We start from the raw sequence: 7,180 nt of genomic DNA on the forward strand, positions 1-7,180 counted from the left end.
TAATAGAGCGTCTTAATTTATCTGATTAATAGTTTTAAATTTATTAGATAGAATAACTAGCTTATTCTAGCCTATCTTAGTAGAGCTAGTAGATCTTATAGGTCTACTAGATCTTCTTCCTAACTAAATTATAGTATTTCTATAATTAGGCGATCTTTAATTAGGTAGTAGAGTAATTGCTTTTTTATAAGACTAGTATTAATTAGGAATCTAGCCTTACTGAATAGCAGGAAGCTTTATATAATTATATTAGATTATATTAATTAGTCTTTCTTGATTAAGAATTACCTTGATTCGGATAGACTAGGTAATATAATTTCCTTCTCCTTTAAGAGGATCGATATTATGTTTATTAATTATTTTAAGTTAAAGAAGCTTGATTGAATATTTGAAAAATGATTGTTTTTATTAAGAAAGTCGAGATTTCTTAGTGTTTCGTATAGAGAAGTAGACGCGACCGGTAAAAATCGAGTATAAATTTTTGAAAATAAGAAGTCGGAGGAGCTTTTTGTTTCTCTTTAAGAGAGAGAAGTTTCTCTTAAAAGTAAAGGATTCTTTATTAAAGATAGAAGATTGAAGAAATAGTATAAGCCGAATTAAAGTAGGATTAATTCGGGCTTATAACCTGTGAGTAAGCGATGCTACGTAGGTTAGTAAAGAGGAAGATAAATTAAAGATGATTAAATAAGATCGATTAATCTTTCTTCCTCTTGATTAAATAGGAAGGATAAGCTTAATTCGGCTTAGAATTATAAAGATAAGAGAAAAGTAAAGTAGGACTGAAGCTTAGTTGATTGTATTGAATCTTACTTGTATATTATGAATATTATTATTATCCTTAGTAGAGAAAGCAGGGTATATTTATAATTAACTTGTCTCTTGTATATGATCGTTCTAGATGATGTATAATGATCTTATATAGATAGATCTAGATATATAGTGATCTTATATAGTAGCTATTTGATCGGTGGTTGCTTGATTATACGATATTATTGACTATAGTAATGATATAGATCGTGTTATTAACTATAGTAATGATATAGATCGTATACTATTGTATACGTCTTACTTGATGTTATTGACTGTAGTGATGATGGTATAGCATAAAGCTTATAGAGATTCAGCTATCTTGTATAGGCCTTATAAATCTAGCTTGATATGCTATATAACGATTTAGGCATCTTGCCCTATATCTCACACCGAATATCTCATAGTCTTGCTTTCGATCTAATTAGCTAGAATTATTAATATCTAGCTAATCTACTTCGTCTAATTAATATTTCCTAATAGCTTCTTTATATAATTACTTAAAGAAAGGTAAAGATTCGTATCAAAGCTTAAAGTTCTTTATAATTCGCTAGTCTAGCAACTAACCCTTTAGTCTAACTAGCAGATTAACGTATAGGTACTTATCGAAATCGTGATTACTATAGCTAGAAGGCCCTTTATAAGGATAATTCCTTTTTCGACTAGGTTTAATTAGCTAATTATTATTAGGTTCTTACCCCTAATAGGTTAGATAAGTAATTAGTCGTCTACTAGGTATAATTAGTTAGTATTAGTTAATAAACTAATTAACTAGTTCAGTTAGAGTAGGTCTCTTTAGGCTCTAGAGGATCGTATTATACTAGAAGGTATATATGAGATATAGGGCAAGATGCCTGATGCCTAAACCGTCATATAGTATATCAAGCTAGATTTATAAGGCCTATACAAGATAGCTAAATCTCTATAAGCTTTATGCTATACCATCATCATTACGGTCAATAACATCGTATAATCAAGCAAGACGTATATTACAATAGTATACGATCTACATCATTACTACGGTTAATAACATTATACAATAAAGCAACCACAAATCAAACAGCTACTACATAAGATCATTCATAAGATTACTATATATCTAGATCTATCCGCATAAGATCATTATACATCTAGATTTGTCTAAAACGATTATATACAACAAAACAAGTTTGATGAGTTTGCATAATAGATTGATTATAAATATACCCTGCTTTCTCTACCAAGATAAAAATTATATTTAAGACATACAAGCAAGATTCAATACAATTAACCAAGCTTTAGTCCTACTTTACTTTTCTCTTATCTTATAATTCTAAGCCGAATTGATTTTACCCTTCCTATTTAATCAAAGGAAGAAGATCAATTAATCTTACTTCCTCTCTACCTAACCTACGCAGTATTGCTTGCTTATAGGTTATAAGCCCGAATTGATCTTACTTTAATTCGGCTTATACTACTTCTCCGATCTTCTATCTTCAACAAAAAACCCCTTACTTTTAAGAGAAACTTCTCTCTCTTAAAGAAAAACGAAAAGCTCCTCGGACTTCCCGCTTTCAAAAATTTATACTTGATTTTTACCGGTCGCGTCTACTTTTCTATACGAAACACTAAGAAATTTCGACTTTCTTAACAAAAACAATTATTTTTCAATAATTTAATTAAGTATTTTCGACTTAAGATAATTAATAAACATAATATCGATCCTCTTAAAGGAGAAGGAAATTATATTGCCTAGTCTATCCGAATTAAGGCGATTCTTGATTAAGAGAGACTAATTAATACGATCTAATATAATTATATAAAGCTTCCTACTATTTAATAAGGCTAGATTCCTAATCAATACTAGTCTTATAAAAAAGTAATTGCTCTACTACCTAATTAAAGATCGCCTAATTATAGAAATACTACGATTTAGTTAGGAAGAAGATCTAGTAGACCTAGAAGATCTACTAGCCCTACTATCTCTAAGATAGGCTAGAATAAGCTAGTTATTCTATCTAATAAATTCAAAACTATTAATTAGATTAATCGAGACGCTCTATTATTAATCAAGCTATTATATAAAGATAGCCTACTCTTTTAGCTAGGAGATATTATATCAGCCTACTAAGTATAGGTTACCTTAGCTACTTAATATCGACCGAAAGGCTTCACTACCGAATTCCTTATATTAAAGAGCCTATTTAATAGCTAATTAGGCGATTTCGATAGTATATATAACTATCTTACTAAGATAAGGCGCCTACTAATCGAATAGTAAGCCTAGGAATCGATTTCCCTAAATAAATCGTATTCGTATAGGTTCTTAATAATCTTGACTAATTATATATACCGATTATTTAAAATATCATTTAATCTCTTTATAGAGATTCTGATTCTTATTCGATTAAATCGCTATTCGCTAATCTAATTAACGAATCGCGCGGTTATATTCAATCAAGCAAGTAAATTTTTATAGCTATAAGCTAAAGTAATCAATATACTAATTATTAAAGTAAATATTAGGCTAATCGTAAGCCTAAATATTAGGTAAAGTACTAATTAAATCGTTAGGCTAATCAAAATCGTTAAATTAGTAAAAAACCCTAGGAAAAACTATTAAATTTAGGTAAATACTATATATATTATAATATACGAAGCTATATAGTATTAGATTGCTAGTATCTATATCCTTCTAGTAGACTAGCTAATTAGAAACCTTAGCTAATTAGGCCTAAATCTAATTAAATCGATTATTAAAAGATTAATAAATAGAAGAAGATAATTACTATAATACTTAATAAGTAATCTAACAAGGAAGAAATCCACGTTACTAGTTATATAATAGATTACCCTATAGAAGCTAAATATCAAGAAACTTCGGCTAGTAACCTACTACCTACTAGCCTATTAGCTAATAATCTAATTAATCTAAATAGTGATATTTACTATATACTAATTAGTCTAATTAACTATTAATTAGATTATTAGATAAGATCTAATATATCTATAATAGAGGTATAGCTAATTAGGTATAGCCTACTAGTTTTAGATTATAACCTAATAAGAGATTACTTAAATTTAAGTAATAATTCTATAGTAAATACACTAAAAAGTCTGTTACTCTACGATGAATTCTCGTATAAAATTAATTAGGTAAATTATCTACCTATTAGAATAAACTAAGAAACTAATTCTAATATCACTATAGAAAGTGTATATAATCTAATAAATTCAGATCTTTCTACTATAAAAGTAATCTTTATTATTAATATAGCTACTACTATTTATGTAGTATCTAAATTAGATTTATTCGATAGTGTATATAAAATTAATAAAACTATTATATAGGGTAATATATAAAGATTATCTATTAATCTTGCTAGAGATATTATCTTCTTAACAAATACTAATCTAGTCTATAAATTAACTAATATACTCTATATCCTATAATTAGGAATTAATATATTAAGTATATATATACTAAAAAATTTAGTATCTCTATTTAATAGAGAAAAGGCTACTATTTTCGATTAATATCGAAATATTATACTAATTAGGTATAAGCAAGATAATCTATATCGAACTACTCTATATATAATATATATAAAGCTATATAAGGAAGATTCTAGTAAATTAAAATTAAAAGATCTATCTAATATAATCTATTAAGATTAATCTATCTAAAGTACTAGTAGTACTACTAGTATATTAAAACTTTAGTATAATAGATTAGATTATATAGGCCTAATACTACTATAAAGGCTATTAAGCTAGGCTAATATATCTCTATCTGTCAGCCTATATATGTGTGTGTATGGCTATGTGAGGTTGGTTGACTAGCGGCCCGCCAGCCAACGGCCCGGACCGGACCATCGTTTTTCCCGCAGAAGGACCCCTCTGCATATACCTCTTCAACAGAGAGTTTTACCATGGCTAATTAGTTACTAATCGACCACGGATTCTAACATCCAGCTCCTTCCTAATCTGTCAATTGGTCAGATCATCGATATATGATCGAATTATCGATTAGATTATTGATTTGGCCAATTTCCTGCTGCCTAAACTGCCTAATCGTGTACTTAAGCACCCTTCTACTCACTAGTTTAGTAGTTTAGATTTAATGTACTTTTTAGTCTATCCTATTGATCTCGTTTGACCGTTATACCTAGAGAAGATCTTATAAATTTAAGGTCTATCCGTCTTATCTTGGTCCTATTCGCTAGAAGAACTTCTATCTTGACTGGCTATCCTAACGTCCTATGTGGATCCTTTTTCATCGGATACACTAGGATCTGTTAGTTATGAGCCCGATTGCTCTGACTAAATAGACTTCGAATCAACCGGACGGCTTCTTTCGGCTAAACTAGCTTGGCTACGCTATTGACCGGTCGTATCCGTCTATTATCCTTGTTCTTTCACTCTTTATTACACTATCTCTTACTTCCGTCTTACTCTTTATTATAGCTACAGAAGCTAATTAGCTAGTTTTTTATCTAAAGACCTCTACTGATTAGATTTAGTGGTATGTAGCCGTGAAGGACCAAGCGGTTACGTGGGGTCTATAGGACTATATTAATCCTAAGGTGCTAATCGAAAGCCTCAGAAAGCCCCCTTTAGAACCCGATTATCCCGAAATCGACCTAGCGGACCTTCCTAATCTAGCCGGCGAAGCGCTTACGAGATATAATCTGATCTCTCGCGAGTATAACCGCTAGCTAAATCGCTTCTATTACTACTAGAAAGGGGTAGATCGTCTAAAACAGGGAATTCGTAATTTAGTTTCTACTAATAATAAGCAATTGATCCTGTCTTAGGCTAACCTACGTAACGTAATTAACATGTTTCGTCTAATATATGCGCCTACTAATTCGTCTCGGAAGCGCTAGATCTCTAAAACTTAGTCTAATCTACGTATATAAGCGCTACCTAGGTCTAATTACGATTTATAGGTCTAAAAGTGGCTAGTTTGCTATACGGAAGCTAAAGAAATTAGCCTATCTGAATTCGACGATACTAAGCGAATTCTCTATGAATTCCTAGAGGCTATTGCGCCTCTATCGCCTAGTTTCTATACGATTTGGATAAATCGAATCTATAAGCAAAGCGGTGTCTATTTAACTAGCAAATTGCTAGAGTTCCCCGCCCTTATTAACCTCTATTCGGAATCGATTCGGCTATCTCCGCTAATTCACTAGGGTAGATTTGCCTATAGGACGACCTTCCTAGGTAGAAATCCTGATAGGACGGAAGCCGCTAATAGCGGTAATTCGCCTACTAATCCTGGCTAATCTAGCTAATCCGGCTAATCTAGGGGCCAGAAGCGCCCTTGCCTATATAAAGGTTAACTAAACGATAGCTATTATAAATTCGATAAATGCGTATACGTTAATCTATCGGTTAGGCTACCTAATTGGAAACTAGACCGAGTAGTAGAAGATCGATTCAAGAATATATGCAAAAGCAGCGTCAAATTCAAAAGTGCCTATAAATATGCGATTGCTAGGTATCGGCCTAATTTAACCGATTTGATTAATTAGCTAGCGGCTAAGTCAGATAAAGAAGAATCTACTAGGGCTGCGTTTAGTACGTACGTCCCTAAATAGAAGGTTTCGTCTCTTCTTTAGGCTAATTGTGTATATAATTCGATTTATACTAACTAACCGGCTAACGATGTGTGGTGCTTTGATACTGGATTAACCTTGTATATCTGCAACAATCTTGACCTTTTGACCGATTATTAGCCGGTAGCTTCCTCTGTGAGAGTAGGAAATACGGAAACGGCTATACTAGGCTTCGGGAAAACTAGCTTCCGGCCTATAGATAGCCTAGATAGAACTAAGATCGCCCTAATTGATGTGGTATACGCGCCTGGTTTCTATCTAAATCTCCTATCTACCGAGAAAGCCGCTAACGGAGGTCTATTTCTGTAAGGAAAAGATAGCCTACTGCAGGATTCGAATAGCTAACCTGTTTGCCGATTAAATAGCAAATCTAGTCTCTATCTAATCAAATAGGATTAATTAATAGCTGATAGTATAGCTATCGAATCGCCTACTAATTTAGCTAATCAGATCTCTAAGATTCCTAGCGTGTTAGATATAGATCTAACTAACGATTTCGGCTAATTCGGTCTATCTTCTTATACACTAAATCGAGTAAAAGGATTAATTGACCTCTGGCACCGGCGCCTAGGTTATGTGAATCAAGAGATCCTATTATATCTAGCTAATCACTTATCTAATATCTTAATCGATTTAACTACCGAATTAGCTAATATCTGTGAGGTTTGCAAGGTTTCTAAGGCTAAACAGCAGATATCTCGCCGTCCGATCGAATCTACCAGGCCTTTCGAATCTATCTACTAGGATCTAATCCATCAAACGCTATCTCT

Source organism: Penicillium daleae (genome assembly GCF_028827525.1).
Source record: "Penicillium daleae strain IBT 16125 chromosome Unknown utg000005l_segment0_segment0, whole genome shotgun sequence".
NCBI lineage: Eukaryota > Fungi > Ascomycota > Eurotiomycetes > Eurotiales > Aspergillaceae > Penicillium > Penicillium daleae.